The sequence below is a fragment of the Pseudorca crassidens genome, chromosome 16 (assembly GCF_039906515.1).
Source record: "Pseudorca crassidens isolate mPseCra1 chromosome 16, mPseCra1.hap1, whole genome shotgun sequence".
Classification (NCBI taxonomy): Eukaryota; Metazoa; Chordata; class Mammalia; order Artiodactyla; family Delphinidae; genus Pseudorca; species Pseudorca crassidens.
Window position 1 is genome coordinate 46,261,382 of NC_090311.1, and position 16,119 is coordinate 46,277,500.

A 16,119-nucleotide genomic window follows, 5' to 3' on the forward strand; every position below is an offset into this window, starting at 1 on the left:
ACCACTATTCTGGCCCTGCCCCAGACAGCACTCTCGGTGTCGATCCCGAGACTCCAGCCCTGAGACTCCAGCCCAGGGCTTGAGGACCCACGCCAAGGCTGAGCTGTGCTACGCCAGCACCCGGCCTGGGTGTGAGGGGAATCCGGGCTCCCAGTGCCCAGGCAGGATCGGTTCTCCCTGGGGGCACATGGAGCCTCCCAGCGAGTGGTCCCAGAGCTAACTGCCTGCAGAGCATTCTATAGAGCTACAAGTCGAAGGACTCTGAGTTGGGGGTCCTGGTCTTTCGGTTCTAGGTGTTGTTGTGACAGATGTGAAGTCTCTTCCAGGGAAACATTGAGAGAGCCTCCAAGTGTGTTTGTAGGGGAGCCTGGGGGTTGTTGAGGTGCGGTTTGCTGAATTCCTTTGAGTACCGGTCCTTGAACTCCTTAGGTCCTCTAAGTAGTTGTTGAATTCACTTCCCTGGAAACATTTTGGCTTTGAATGTGCTCTGAAAACAAGGGCATTCTTGGAATATTGGCTATCAGCTCCTGGAGCAGGTGGCACTGGGGGGAGGAAAAGGGCAAGCAGGGGCAGATCGGGGTGCTGGATATAGAGGGAATGTGCTGGGGTGGGGGATGTCCCAGAGCACAGAGCTGTGGGGTGTCACCAAGCCCTGCCTCCAGTGTGAACGGCCGGGTGGGCTGGGCCCCGGCAGCTCCGTGACTGTGGCCCGGAACATGCTGGTGGATCTAGACTCTGCTTTTTTATTTTTAGATTGTGGGGGAAGTGGCCCAGAAAAGGTGAAGAGGAACAGGTCGCTCAGCCGCTTTGCTGAGCTTTAGCACCCAGACTGAGAAGTCAGTAGCAGATTATGGTTTTCTTAGGAAATTAGAGGCCCTAATTTTCATTCCCTGGAGACACCTGTTGAAGGCAGGGGCCTGGGATTAGGAAGCAGCTCGAGAGCTAGGGAAACCAAGATGAGGCTGGAAACGACCCCTGGCTTTGGAAAATCTGCACAGCTCAGAACTGCCACAGCGCACACTGAGCTAGCTCGGCAGTTCTGCCTCCGGCCAAGGGGTGAGAGCAGAGACCTTCCGGAGCTTCGCCTTCCGCCACATCCCGTGCTGGGGGACTGTGCTCCGCTGCCAGGTCCCCAGGCTTGGGCAGGTGGCTGAGATGCAGCTCTGGGGCTGGAGCCCTGGGGACACCTATTCAGCAGGTTCAGTGTTGGAGCGTGTGGATGGGGGTGTTCACAGAGGGATGGGTCTGGCTAGGTCAGCAAGGCTGCCCAAGCAATCTGGAGCCTGGGAAGGGTGGGAGGTGGGGCCGGCGCCCTTGAAGGACAGGAGGTTATGACCCCTTTGGGGTGGATGGGTAAGCAGAGTGTCTATATGCAGAGGTGTGGCAGACTTGCCTCCACGCTCTGCTGGGCAGGGAGATGTGGATGGGCATTGGGCTGTGCCCATCAGAGGGGGCCAGAAAACTGCCCACCAGTGACAGAGCCAGGTAACTGAAAACCAGGCACTTGTGGAAATTTCCTCCTTTAATTATCAAGCAGTGAACTAGTGCAGCAGCGTTGAGCAAGGGCTCCGGACGTCCTGCCTGGTGTGAATCCTCATTCTTCCATTCTCTGGCCATGTAAGTCTTGAGTTAAGTACTGGGAATCTCTACCTCTGCTTCTTCATCTGTAAATTGGGGATCTTGACCATCCCAGGACTGGATTTATAGGACCAAATGTGGAGAGTGTGAGTTGGACCAGTGGGAGGCGTGAGTCAACACTGTTATTAATCAGATTCCTCCATCCTCATTTTCAAGTCGCTGGGTCCCACTCATCTTTAAAAGACCAACTGAAATGTCTTTTCTCCCAAACTTCTCCCATTTTTCTGAACTGTATCGCTGCTGACATTCACCTTTTCCTCGTAACCCCTCCTTGTTCTGATTGCTGGCTGTGATGGGAGCTCCTTCCCGTCCCTGGTAGGATTTGCTGGTCAGGGGAAATTTGCAAATTTGCTTTGTACTCTGGGGTGGTCAGAGAGCGCGCATCCTGGCCAGGCATGCAGTCAGTGTGTTTCCTGATTGAGTGTCCCACGGAAACTTAAAAATAAAAAGGCAGCGGGACCCTACCCCATGAAGTCAGGGTTTGCATAACAATAATGGGTGTCCAGAGAAAAAGCCTTTGCAACACAAAGAGCTTTCCTGCACTGTCTTAATGGCCAGCCTCCTGTTCACAATTCATTAATGCAGAGGAAGTTATTAATGGCCGAGGGAAGCGCTTGGGTTTGTTCCGGGGAAGTGCTGGCCACAGAACGGGCCACAGTCAGCGGAGGCCTTCTCCCTGGTGCACTTGGCCCAGCTGCCTCTAACCTGTGATTCGGAGAGCTGGGTGTGAGGTGGAAATTCATTACGGCTGCCAGGGGAGAGCTTTCATAACTCAGTCCGTGCTCATGCCCGGGAGTCACAGCCACTCTCCCCAGCTGGGCGGGGCATCACGGCTGACCTTCCATCGGCTCCTGACGAGGCCAGATGGCTCCTGTGGTCCCACATGAGGCCCAGGCAGGGAGGAGTCTGGAGGCACACACACCTGGTCCCACCTCCGTAGCTGAGCTCCATCCATGCAGGCCTCGGAAGCCGTGAGGACTGACGGAGATGTCCTGGCACGCAGTGGGTGCTCAGTCAGTGCTAGCGATCAGAGTAGCAGTCCTGGGCCTGCATCATGTGTGTGAGGACGAGCAGGCAGGCGAGGGGCAGGGTGTCCAGTGCTGGGAAAGGGTCTGGTCATGTCCTCCTTGAGAGCAGGGCCCCTTAGTTACCCAAGCATGTGCCCTCCCTGCTTCACGTTGGCGTTGGCCCTTGGGCTTCCAGGCCAGGGTAAAGTGTCCAGAGTCTGAGACTGGAAGGGCTTTATTGGCCAATGAACATTTGCCCACCAGGGCTAAACTCAGAGCCGGAGGCAGCCTCTTCCTCCTTCAAGTCCCCTGAAAACATTTTCCCCCTAATTCTCTTAATCACTTTTTCCTGTGCTGTGATTAAAGAAAAAAAATCACAATCTAAATAAACAATTAAAATTGTTTTATTATGAAATATGTTAATCAAAAACTCAGAAAACATGCATCTAGAACTTAATGAATGATTTTAAGCACCCATGTGCTACCCTTCCTTTGGAACTATGCCTGCACCCCAGAAGCCCCCGAATCCCTGTGCCCCTTTCTACTAATGTCACTTTTCTTCCCCCTAAAGGAAACCACTGTGCTGACTTTTATGGTAATGCAGCTTTGCTGACCACCTGCGTAGGCATTCAGAAACGCTACTGTCTAGTCTGAACTTTTTTGAACCGTACATGTGTACACATATAAATGGAATCATACAGGTTGTATTTTTCGTGCCTGGCTACTTTAACTTGGCATTATGTTTGGGAGATTTATCCATGTAATTAGGTTTAGCTGTCAATTCTTAACGATATTCTGTGTACATGCTCAGATCATCTGCCGATAAAGACGGTTTGCCTCTCCCTTCCCAATCCTTATACAGTCATCCCTGGGTATCCGTGGGGGATTGGTTCCAGGACGACCTCCGCGACCTCCATACCAAAACCCACCCATCCTGAGTCCCTTATATAAAATGTGGTGGTATAATGAATGCAGTTGGCCCTCCATATCCGTGGGTTTCATATCCCTGGATTCAAGCAACTGGCGGATCGATTTCAATTGGTTGGTTGAATCTGGGGATGCGAAACCTGCGGATACGGAAGGGCAGACTATAGTTTTTATTTCTCTCTTTTTTTTTTTGGCGGTACACGGGCCTCTCACTGCCGCGGCCTCTCCCGCTGCGGAGCACAGGCTCCGGACGCACAGGCTCAGCTGCCATGGCCCATGCACGGGCCCAGCCGCTCCGCGGCACGTGGGATCTTCCCGGACCGGGGCATGAACCCGTGTCCCCTGCATTGGCAGGCGGACTTTCAACCACTGCGCCACCAGGGAAGCCCTATTTCTCTTTTTTTTTTTTGTCTGGCTGTGCTCGCTTTTGTCTGGCCATAACCTCTAGTACAGTATTGAATAGAAGTGGTGATAATAGGCATCCTTGCCTTGTTTTTTTTTTTTTAAAATAACAGATTTATTGAGATACAATTCACATACCATACCATTCATCCATTAAAATGTACAACTCAGTGATTTTTAGTATAATCAAGAGTTGGGAAACCATCACTACAATTGACCTTAGAAAATTTTCATCACCCCAGACCTATTAGCAGTCAGTCCCCATTTCCCCCAACCCTCCCTGCCCCAGGTTACCACTAATATTTCTGTCTCTATAGATTGTGGACATTCTGCTATTGCCATTGTGGATATCTCATTGAATGGAATCCTACAATATCTGGTCTTTGTGACTGACCCTGGGCTTATGCCCTATTCTTGATCTCAGGGGGAAGCTCTCACAGTTTCACAATCGTGTTTGCTGTCTGCCTTTTTATTTTTAAGATACCCTTTATCAAGTGAAGATATTTTTCTCTTGCCCTAGTTTTCTGAGAGTTGTATTTTAATTATTCTTTTAAAAAATCATGAATATAAGTGGATGTTGAATTTCATCAAATACTTTTTCTGCTGCTGTTGAGACAATCACATGATTTTTCTTTCTCAATATATTAATGCAGTAAATTACACTGATTGATTGTTTAATGTTAAACCAACTGGGCATCCCTGGAATAAACCCAAATTAGATGTGACATGTTATCCTTTCTATATATAGCTGGATTGGCTGCCATTTTGTTTAGGGTATTTTCATCTATGATCATGAAGAAATTGGCTCATAATTTTCTTTTTCTTATAATCTCCATTCCAGGCTCCAGTATTGTTTTACTTTACCCCCCAACTTAGTATAATAAAAGCAGCAGCAGAACTGCCCAGCTGTTTTATTTTCTCTCCCGATTCCAAGGACTGGCTGGGCTCAGCCGGGCAGTTCTGCTGCTGCTTTTGCCTGGGGCGTCTCATGAGGTTGCAGTCAGATGGCAGCTGGGGCTGATACATACAAGACGGCATCACTTCTGTGCCTGGTGCCTTGGCAGGGATGCTGGGAGGCTGGAAGCACTCTCTCTCTCTCTCTCTCCCCATGGTGGCAGTTGGATGGAGGTTGGATCCTGAGAATGTAAAAGCAGAAGATGCCAGGTCTTGTTAAGACTTACACTTAGAACAGGCACAGTGTCACTTCTGCTGTATTCTATTGATTAAAGCTGCTCACAGAGCCGGCCCAGACTTAGGTGGAGGGAACCACGCACCGGTGTGAATACTGGGAGGGTGGTTCATTGAAGGCCCTCTGTAGAGACTGACTCTATAGGTATTGAGGATACTCTGGCCTCGTGACATGAGTTGGGATGTTTATTTTTGAACCCATCCAACTTCCCAATCCTGACTATAAGCACTTTAAGAGCACTGGCCTTATCTGACTCACCTCTAGATCTTTCCAAACCACTTACCTCTGCCCCTTACACAGGGTCTGGTCTGGTGCCGAGTAAAAGGTAGTGACGTTTGGGGAAAGAAGGAAAGAAAGTCGTGCTGTTCTGGCCCTGGGAGACCCGCCTCACTTAGGAGACCCCAGTCCACTGGCCTTGGCCCTGTACTGCGGACCACTTGCTGGGCCCCAGAAACTGCTGGAGGCTTCCGTTCTTCATTCAGTACCCACTGAGCACCCTACTTTGTCAGCCTCTGAATGGGGGGCTGAGCATCCTTTGATGAATTAGATACAACCCTACCCTAAGGGGCTCAAGACTGGGCATGGGCTTGGAGAGAGAGACACTTGTGACACTGTCACGTGCCCTCATAGAGGCCAACAAGGGCATGCAAGGTGTGGGGGAAGCCCAGAGGAGGGAGGAACTCTTTCTCTGTAGGAATGAGGAAGGTTTTCCAGAGGAAATGCTTGAGTTGGGCTTGAAGGAGCTGTAGGAGCTGACCAGTGGATGTGGGCACTCCAGGCATCTGACAGAAGAGCATGAGCAAAGGCACTGAGGCTGGCTGTTTGAGGAAGGGACAAAGTGTGAGGTTGGATGGAGCCACGGTCCTTGGAGAGGATGGTGTGGCCTCAAGATGAGCCCAGGCTCTGGAGTCAGACCAGCCATGGCCCTTCACTGCCTCCTTCCCTTTATAAGGCCAACTTAGGGGAGACCCCAGTCTCCTCATCTGTAAAATGAGGGTCGTCATGGCCATACCCAATATTGCCTGCGGTCTGTAGCGTGTGTATCTGTGCCTGGCACATCCAAGTGCCCGGTAGGCGCTGGTGATTGTTGTTAGGGTTATGAGGATGAGGCCAAGAGATCACCTGGGATCTGATTAGGGTCTGGGTTTGGATTTCTGGGGCAGAGGATCCCGCTTCCTGCAGGCGTTCACTCCTCAGTGGGAGAGGCTCTCAGCCTGAGGTCCGCGGTGTGTGCAGCTTCGGGAAAGCAGCACAGCCTTGCAGGGGCTCCTGGCTTATTTCTGAAGGTGCAGGTGTTTGGGGAACAGGGCACCTGAGGGCCAGGACATGGTCTGTCCTCATGGGGGAGGTGGTTTGGTCAGCCCTAGCCTCTCGGTGCCTAGCCGATGTCAGGAAGGCAGGGGTGGAGAACCCCAGCACTTAACATTTGTAAGGAATCTCCTTGATGAGTATGTTACCACCACTTCTCCAGGATACAGTGGGGGAAACTGAGGCTCAGAGAGGGGCTAGGACTGCCCAAGGTCACACAGTGCCTCTGCCAGAGGTAAGACAAGCCAGGGACCCAAGTGTCCCACCTGCCAGCTCCCCACACCCTGTATTGATTCCATTCCTTTTACAGGCCCCTGCTATCATTCTCTGGCTTTAAAAACTGCAACTCACTTTCCAGAAGCCATTTCCTATGGGTGCTGATGGGTTTGCCCTTCCTGCTAATCAATGGGGCCCTGGAGGGCAGGGAGCTGAGCAGAGGGCTCCTGGCTTGTGCCCAGAGGCAGCGGGGAAGCAGGCTGCCCGTCCAGAGTTCTGGCAGCCACCGGGAGGGAGGGTGACGCTCATTGGCATCGGATCACCTAGAACGCGTGTCCCTGCTGCTCCTCTGGCTGTGCCAGGGTCCTTGAATCTGGGTGCTGTCATCATTTGCTCGCCCCTTCAAAGGTATCCAAGCAGAAATGGGACATTGGCGCTGGCCCCGAGACTGGGTCACAGCATGAGGGACGGTCGGCTGAGCTGACTCCTGTCAGGGAGCATTTGCTGAGTGAATAAGCAGATGTTGGGACAGTGCGTGCACACGTGGAATTACCACAGGGAGGGATTTCGAGTCCACTCCTCCAGCATAACCTGCCAAATTAACCTGGGGATTTTGGCATTAATCAGATTGGGGAACTCTGTGATGACCATAGTTTTCCTTTCCATGGGGTATTGAGGAAGCTTAGAACCTGGGAGTTGGCAACCTTTGAGCAATTAAAATATGCCCCCTCAGTCAGGAAAGATAGACTCTCCCTCCTTTTCTCCCTCCCCCAAATATTCAAGTGCTTACTTTGTACCCACATTGGAAATATTAGCTCTGCAATCAGGGCTGTGTGGGTGACATAGGTGAAAGCCCTTACCCTGCAAGTTTGGGAGGTGTGGTGGGTACAAAAATAAACACAACTCATGGTAAAGAGGCAATCAAAACCGTCACACAGGCACAGAAGAAAGCACTTTGGGGGTTCTGTGGTAGTAGTCACCCAGGAGTGAATTGGACCCTGTTGTGTATTTGATTACTGGTGAACACGCTTAGCCACTGCATCTAAAAATCTCTGCCTGAATACTGCAGGCGTCTACTAACACTGCCACCCGAATATTCCTTGTAAACTGTAAGGAACTGGTATTAGGAATCACAGAATATGTTTATTCATTTATTTACTTTGCTATAAAGCAACAAAAAAGAACTGAACTGTAGTATTTATGTGAAACGTCTCATAAATCCACTTACTCATTTCCTTGCTCCATACTCTTCACCCTTAACCTGAACGTTCGACAAGAAATCGATGTGTGAGAGCTCTACTTGTAACCAAAATTATCGTTCATGTGCCTTTCTATGGTGAAAATGTGCTTTCGGCAGAGAGGAGACAGAACTAACTTAATTTTTCCTGTCAGTCTCTGTAGTAGATCAATTAAACTGCCAAGGAGATCAACTATTTCAGACTGTATTTATTACATTAAGTATTTATGTTCAGGCCAAGCCTTTAAAGCATGATGTCATATAGGAATGTAGGCCGATTCGATCAATTCAGCAGAATTTGCTGTAACTTAATGGAAATCTAACTGTGTGTTTTAATTTAGTGTCCGAGAGGTAGCAAGTTCTTCAAACAACATAATTTTCAGGCTGCATTTGGGGGCTTGGAGGCTCTTGTACAGGCTTTGGTGATGGCATGCGTGGTAGGGTGAGAGGGAAGAAATTGTGGCCTTTTAAGGGCTTTGCTGGCTGATGGTTGGTCGCGTCCCATGCCAGGGATCACTGACTTCGATCCCGGCCGAATGGGAGATAGACAGGATGTTCCTGGTGGGTCTTCCATGGTCAGCCCTCAGCTCCATGTTCGCCAGTCAGTTACTCTAGTGCAGACTGAAGCCATTAGCAGTCGTGGAGTCTCAGCCGGGTGCTGAGGGTACAGTTCTTATTCCTTAGAAACCTCAGTGGAACTCTGCCCTAAAGGAGAGCGTCTATCCCATCATTTGAATGAAAGGAGAAGGGAAATCATGAGTCACAAAAAAGACACTCTTATTGTGAGAGTAATACTTGGTCAGTTTAGAAAAAGTGGAAAGTACAGCAAAACCCAAAGAAAACTATAAAAATCATTTGTAATCTTAGCATCCAGAATCAACCACTATGAATATTTGCTACTGGTACGTTTGCTTTCTTCCCATTTATAAATATATATCGCTAATAAATGTATGTATTTTAGGGAATTCCCTGGCGGTCCAGTGGTTAGGACTCGGTGCTTCCGCTGCCGGGGGCCTGGGTTCAATCCCTGGTCGGGGAACTAAGATCCTGCAAGCCACACAGCCAAAAGAAAAAAAAATATTTAGTTTAGAACTTATTTAGAATTTTTAAATTTTAATTAAAAAGTTTAAATTTATAAATATTTTCTGTTGCTAAATAAAATTGTATATTATACATACTTGTGACCACATATGGATATGGTGTATGGCTGCACGTATGCATATATACGTATGTACTATGCAAATATATGTATGTATTGTGTATATATGTATATGTATGTATATAAATATATACACCTACACCAAAAAGGGATCATTTTGACTTACTGTTTCTTAACCTACTTTTTAAACTTAATATTTTATTATTTTTTTTTTATGGCACCAAATATCCTCCTACAACATAATTTTGTCATAGCTTCAGTGCGTTCAACATGGCAATTATAACTTATTCAATCAACTCTCTCGTATCGGGCGGTCAGGTTATTTATAGTTTTTTGGTGCTATGTGCCACATGGGGATGACTTCCTTTGTAGCTAATTTAATTTTTAGCCCATTGGTGATTGTAGCTTTTTGATAGATTAAAAAAAGAAAAGAAAAGAAAAGAAAAGAAAACTAGAGCCCCAAGTCTGGAAATCTGGTTATTAAAAGATGAGACTTTTAAAGTTTGTTTGGCTTACTCCTCAAGATTCTATTGGCAGAATAAATGTTTCTACTATTTGGTCTCATGGAAAAGGCTTTGCCAATGAACCCACACAGCTGTGAAAACAGTGTAGGGATACGCAGGGTGGAGGATGCTCACAGCACAGTCACGCATCTCGAGGCACTGTTCATTCTTCGTGTCCTCCCAGGGATGCTCAGAGCAACTGAGTTCTTCGCCGGCCGCTGAATTGAATGCGTAACTTGAATAAGCTGTGAATTGTGAATTACTCTTGCCCTTTATTTTGTATGGGGTCATGGAAATAATAATTGTTGCAGGACTTAGTGCTAGGTCCTTTATAGAATTTCTCCTAAGGTAGGTGTATTACCTCCTCTTACAGATGAGGAAGCTGGAGCTTGGAAAGTTGGTGAGAAGTCCCATGACTAGTTAACGGTGGAGTCAGGAGCCAGACTTCAAAGCCCACTTTCTTCCTCCTCAGCAGGCTGTATCCGGCTTTCAGACCCCAGAGATGTCTTATCGCCACTCTCGTTTTATAGGATTTTGATAATTATGACTTGGTTTTGGGGTAGACATTTTCTAAAGTGTCTGTCACCACCCTGACATAATAAAGAGGAGGACAGAGCCTCTCTCACGGCCGACTCTGTGTCGCCCCATCATTAATAGACGCAAGCTTTGTTCGGTTTTCAAAGCCCTTTCAAACGTCATCTCTTGTGATGGTTCCTGTTGTTGTCCGGTGACGGATGGCTTCCGGCCATCCTGAGACGTGCTACTTTGCTTGCCTTGTACTAAATGGCCCCAGGTTACTGTGCATGTTAATTTTTGGGGCTGTTTTATAATTTTTTGTCCCTTTTCTCAATATTACCCATTAATGTTTCTGCTATTACCTTTCAAGCTTGCTTTCAAGCTTGCAGCAGCCTTGTAAGACAAACAACTTATGTTAGCAGTGCACTTGGAAGAGTCTTTCAGCACGTGGTGAGGGCTTTGAGACTGCTTTTCATGGGAAAAGCGCATGCGTTTTGGAGTCTGGTTTTTTTTCTCGGTAACTGTCTGTTCATCTGCTGCCCTGAACATTGCAAAGGCTGCGTCCCTATTTTGCTACTACTGGTTTTCAGTAGTGCTCCAGGTTGATGAAGTTTTTTAGGCAGAGGCACATGGAGAAATCTCGTACTGCTGTTGGTACTGTGAAATCATGGAGAAATCAAGAGTTAGGTCTAAAAGGATCCTATTTGTAGGAATCACTTTTTTTTTCCTGTGTTAAAAATGGTTAAGGCAGACGCTGTTTGTTGGACAATTTAAGTTCAACTGAAATCAATTGAAATTCTGAACACACGTTAAAATTGGAAGGAAAACTTAGCTTTGTAATTCACATCCCATTCTAAAACCACTCATTTTTTTGTTGAAAGGGATTAAAAAACTTGTCCAATAGCCCATATTGTGCATGAAGATTTCTACAACATCCTGTCAAGGGAGCTTCAGGATATTATGACCAGAAACCCATCACCTCCCAGAGAGAGCCCACCACACATGCATAGCACGCTGACGGTAAAGAAGAGAAAACCCTTCTTTCTCTCACTCCACCCACTGCTTCTATTCAACCCACCCCCAGAGAGAGGCAGTTACCTCATACCCACTGTGCCTAAACGGCCCCGGTTCTTTCACTTTTCCCTCTTCCCCCCAACTCCCTCCCTCTGGCCTGACGGTCTGACCATGACTTTCCCCTCCCTTTTCCTGCAGCTTCTGCCTCGGCAACCCACACAATATGGCGTCACAGTGAACTTACTGTGAAGTCATATGGACCACGTGCTCTACTGCAGAGACACATGCCCCTCTCGACAGTTGGATCCTTGGGTGCAGAGCACAGACTTCACACGTTTCCCTGATAAATATCATCGAATGAGATTTGTCTCCTTGTTCGCCTTTGATCTTGTCTGCTGTCCAGATGGCCTCTCTTAGTCTTGCCGGCATCTGCCGTCTGGGTCGGCACGTCTTCCATGTTCTCATCCAGGGAGGGCAGGGCAGTGTGGAGAGGAGGCGACTCCCAGTGGCTCATTTTTCAGCATTCCTCCAGGTAGCTGTTCAGATGTTTTTGAGTCCACCTATGAGTATTGCCCCCCTTTGATGGACACTCAGCTGTTGTTCAGACTTGGGGTGTTGATGAGGAAAGAGGGTGACGTCTGTGAGGGGCTTCATGCCAAAGACTTTTGTTGGCCTGGGTGCACCTCTCACGGTCTGTTGCCCTGCTTTAGAAATGCCCACCCAAAGGGCACAGTGCAGTCATGAGACAGAGGCAGGGCTCAAGGGAGGTGTACAAATTGCGTGATACTTCCTCGGCCAGAGATGGGGTGGGTGAGATCGGTTGAGGGTGCCTCTCACAAATGTGTGTGGGTGGCCTGAGGCACTTTGGGGGTCCTCACCCACTGGAGGGGCAAGAAGGAGTTCCAGCCTTGAGCGGTCCTCGTTTTCCCGATGACCTTGACCTGAACTCTCTTTTAGCTCTTAGTTTTGTTTTTAAGAATTTATTTTATTTTATTTTGTTTTAGTTTTAATTGTGGTGAAATACACACATGATAAAATTTTCTGTCTTAACCATGTCTAAGCATATAGTTCAGAAGTGTTGAATGTGTCCCTATTATTTTACATGTGCTTGATATTATATATATTATACATTATAAACCGTCACCACCGTCCACCTCCAGAGCTCTGTCATCTTCCCAAACTGAACTGTGTGCCCATTACACCTTAACTCTTCACTCCCATACCCTCAGCCTCTGGCAACCACCATTCTACTTTCTGTCTCTATGAATCTGATTACTCTAGGTACCTCATACAAATGGAATCATACAGAATTTGTCTTTTTCTGACTGGCTTAGTTCACCTAGCATAATGTCCTTGAGGTTCATCCACGTTGTAACCTGTGTCATAATTTCCTTCCTTTTTAAGGCCAAATAATATTCCACTGTATGCATAGCCCTTACAGTTTTAAACCAGGGTGTCCCAGAGTCATTGGGTTCATCTGGTCCCTGGTTTCCCCATGTCTAGTGTAGGGGGTGAACTAGGCGAGCCACACAGACTCTCTCCCTCCTGCAGCCTCCATTCTATGAGTTAACTTATTTCTTTACCTCTGAATCTGGGTTTTGTGGGCCAGGAATACATTGCTAGTTATTGGTGGCTTTTGCGGGGACTTGCCTGCTGCAGGTGTGACCTAGCAGGTGTAGCTGTGGATCCAGGAGGCTCTGTCTTGTCCAAGTGGCACTTCTTCATCTTGCAGGTGACATGCTCATCACTGAGTCACAGACTAGTTAACTCCTTCTTTGATGTTACATCAGAGCAAGGCCTTGCTGGGGACAAGAACCAGCCCGAGACATGCACATTGAGTCTGTGCCCCTCTCGGGCTGGCCTGACTTGGGGTCAGCTGCTCAGGCCTGGGCCTGGAGACTGTGGCCCCTGCAGGTCCCCCAAAGCCCGTAGCCTCAGTCAAGCTCCCACCGCTGAGAGGGTTCACTGTGCTCTGTTCTCTTCCCACATGAGCTCCCCTCGGGAAGGACTTGGAGGGGAGGAAGGCCTCCCCTGAAGGGAGGGTCCTCGCCCTCGGGATGGCCCCCCAGGCTCAGGGCACAGGCACTGTTCCCAGCCAGGACCGAGCCCACCCAGGGGCTGAGACTGCTGTCAGTGTGCGGCTGTCTGGTTGAGCCACTGGGAGAAGTGGGACCATCAGGATAACAGGGTTTGACCCCATGTAACTTTTTGTTTGTTTCCTGCTGTCTCTGGAAACGTGACCAGGCTAGAGTCAGCCAGGGGTGTGGGGTGTGGGACGGGCTCTCGGGATTTCCTGTGTAAACTGGGCACTTGTGATTCATCTCGCGCTCATCTTGCCATCTGCTGCCTGCTGTACTGGCCCCTCCGTCAAAACTGAGGCAGGAAGTGATGGCCGCACGTTAACCTCCTATTAGACTAGAGGAGAAGGGAAGGGCCACCGGAAGGTTCTGGTCCCACTTCTGTCATGAGCTGTGAGAACTTGGGCAGTTACTGGAGTCTCGTTTCCTTACCTGGAACATGGGGCTGAGTGATGCCCTCCCCTCAGGGCAGCCAGAATAGTGACGAGAGGCCACACTAGGTGCTGGTAAGGGTGAGCTTCCTTTTGCCTCTGAGCAGGCTTGGAAAGGAGAAAGACGCCCAAATGTGCTTCGAGAGAGAAAGGAGCCTGGCCCCGGCACAGGGAAGACTGTCCCTGGGAAAGGAGGGTGGTAACGTCCCAGCTGCTGGCATAGCTGAAGGCTGATTCTACACGTGAGCCCCGGGGCTGGGCGGCCCTCCCTTGCCTCCCTCCTTCCTGCCACAGATGTTTCCCATAGGCCAGGCCCGTCCCAGGCACTGTGCTAGGTATTGGGGACAAAGTAGTGAATGAAGCAGAAAAATACTTGCCCCCTTGTGGGTTTGTAGGGGCAGGCAGACAAGAAAGCAGTCACAAACCATTGAGGATCCACTTACCGCCTGTGGCCAGTGCCTGAAGATGTGAGGGTGAAGCTCTGGCGGAGCGTAACGGGGGATCCTGCCCTGGATGAGGAGGTCCCGAAGGGCCCCCTGAGGACATGATGGTCAAATGGAGCCCTAAAGGCAGAGAGGGAGCCCCAAGCCGGAGGGAGGTATCTTCACTCCCAGGCAGAGCTCGGCCAAGGGCCCAAGGGAGGGGGAGGAATGTGTCCTCTTTCCAGATGGAGGGACACGCTGGTTAAGGAGCCGGCCCTCTGCCTGGTGTGACGACCGGCTCTGCCACTTAACTATTTAACCTCAGTCTCCTCATCTGCAAAAGGGGATAATCACAGAGCCAACTTCCTAGGATTGTTCCAAAGCTGAGATGCGTGAAGTCATGGTGTGCTTACAAGCGTGGTGCCTGGTACCTACACGTGTTTGCTCTAGCGAGTACAGCTCCTGTGTAGGGCTTCGCTGTGATGGTGGTTTGAGCATCTGAAAGGAGGCCTGGGCGGCACATGAGAAAGAGGATGAGAGGGCGGTGGGGGCCCCAGCACTCAAGGGCTTGAAGGTCACAGGGAGGAACTTGGATTCATTCAACAAATACGGATTTTGGTCCCAAAATACTCCCTATTTGCAATGCTGCTTCTTCCAAAGCTGGTGCTGCACTTTCAGAAGAGCCAAGGGGTGGGTGGAGCCTGGAGGGCTGGCTTTGCCGGCCCCTCCCAGGTCTCAGGCCTCCGGGCCAGGCACTGACTCCCAACTAACTGTCCTTGGCAGGGCCACGGCGCACCGTCTCCTGCTGCCCTGGTGGGATGGGGCTCCGGAGCCGGCTGGGGGCGGAGGCTGTGGTGATGCTCATCTCCTGCAGGAATCACACGTGGTGCATGGGGCACCGTTTGACCTGTCCAGAGACTCAGGAAGTCTCTCAAATTATGTCATGTCAGCAGCCGTGTCCACCCACCCAATCTGGGTGCAGGTCTGTGACTCCGGCCACCACACCTGCGCTTGTGGTGGTGTCAGCATTGCTCACCTGTCCCCTCAGAACTTGGATAGCCATCAGGACCTCAGGATTCCACGGCCAGACTCTCCATATCCCCTCACACACACACACACGCACACACACACACACGAATGCATGTGCACACACACACGCACGCACGCACGCACACACACGCACGCACACACATGCACGCACGCACGCGCGCGCGCGCGCACACACACACACACACACACACACACACACACACACACACCTTTCTCTCTGTTTTTCCCCATCTTGGAAATGGCACCTTCATTCATTCATTCGGGTGCTCAGGCCCAAACCTAGGTGTCGTCTGTGATTCCTTCTTTTCCATCAGCCTCCACCTGCAGTCCAAGGACAATTTGCACAGGTGCTAACCTTGAGCATAAACCCAGCATCTGGCCACCTCTCATCACCTCCCCTCTAGTCACCTTGGGCCAAGCCGCCATCAGCTGGGCCTGCGTTACTGCACTAGCCTCCCCCTCCTCTCCCCGATGCAGTGAAGCTCCAGACACTCTCTACTCAAGCCCGCTGGGGCTTCCCCTCCCTGCGTCCCGCCTGGCCCTGGCGGCCCCCGACTCATCCGCTGTCCTCCTCCCCTGTAGCCTCTGGCTTTGGTCACTCAGAATGCCCTGCTGCTCTCTGAGCCGTGCTCTCCCCACTTCGGTGCCATTGCACTGGTCTCCTCCCCAACTGTCGTGCTCTCTCCTGGGCCTTCACGTGTCTGTTTCTCTGACGTTGCACTCAGGTATCTACCAAGTATCACACTCCATTCCCGTTTTAAATAGCACTTACTGCCTCCTGCCTTTGCATGAGGGATGCCTGGGCTGTGGTGTGCCTCTCCACCGGAGCTGTGCTCTGTGAGGCCGGGGATCTTGCTGCCTTATTCCTGCTGAGTGGTCACAGGGTCGAGACCAGTGCCAGGTGTTCATGGGCCAGTCATTGAATAAATGCACCGTTGAGGGTGACCTGTGAGAAGGGAGGCTCCTCAACACCGGCCCTGTCCCTGGAGTGGTTTATGCAGTGCTGGCCGGCACGCTCGGGG

At 50.1% G+C, this 16,119-nt stretch overlaps 1 protein-coding gene across 1 annotated transcript in view; it reads left to right on the forward strand.

Moving 5' to 3' along the window:
* DRGX (dorsal root ganglia homeobox) overlaps positions 1–16,119 on the forward strand; it is a 30,705-nt gene that overhangs the window by 13,370 nt on the left and 1,216 nt on the right. The gene's annotated exons all lie outside the window — the stretch shown is intronic.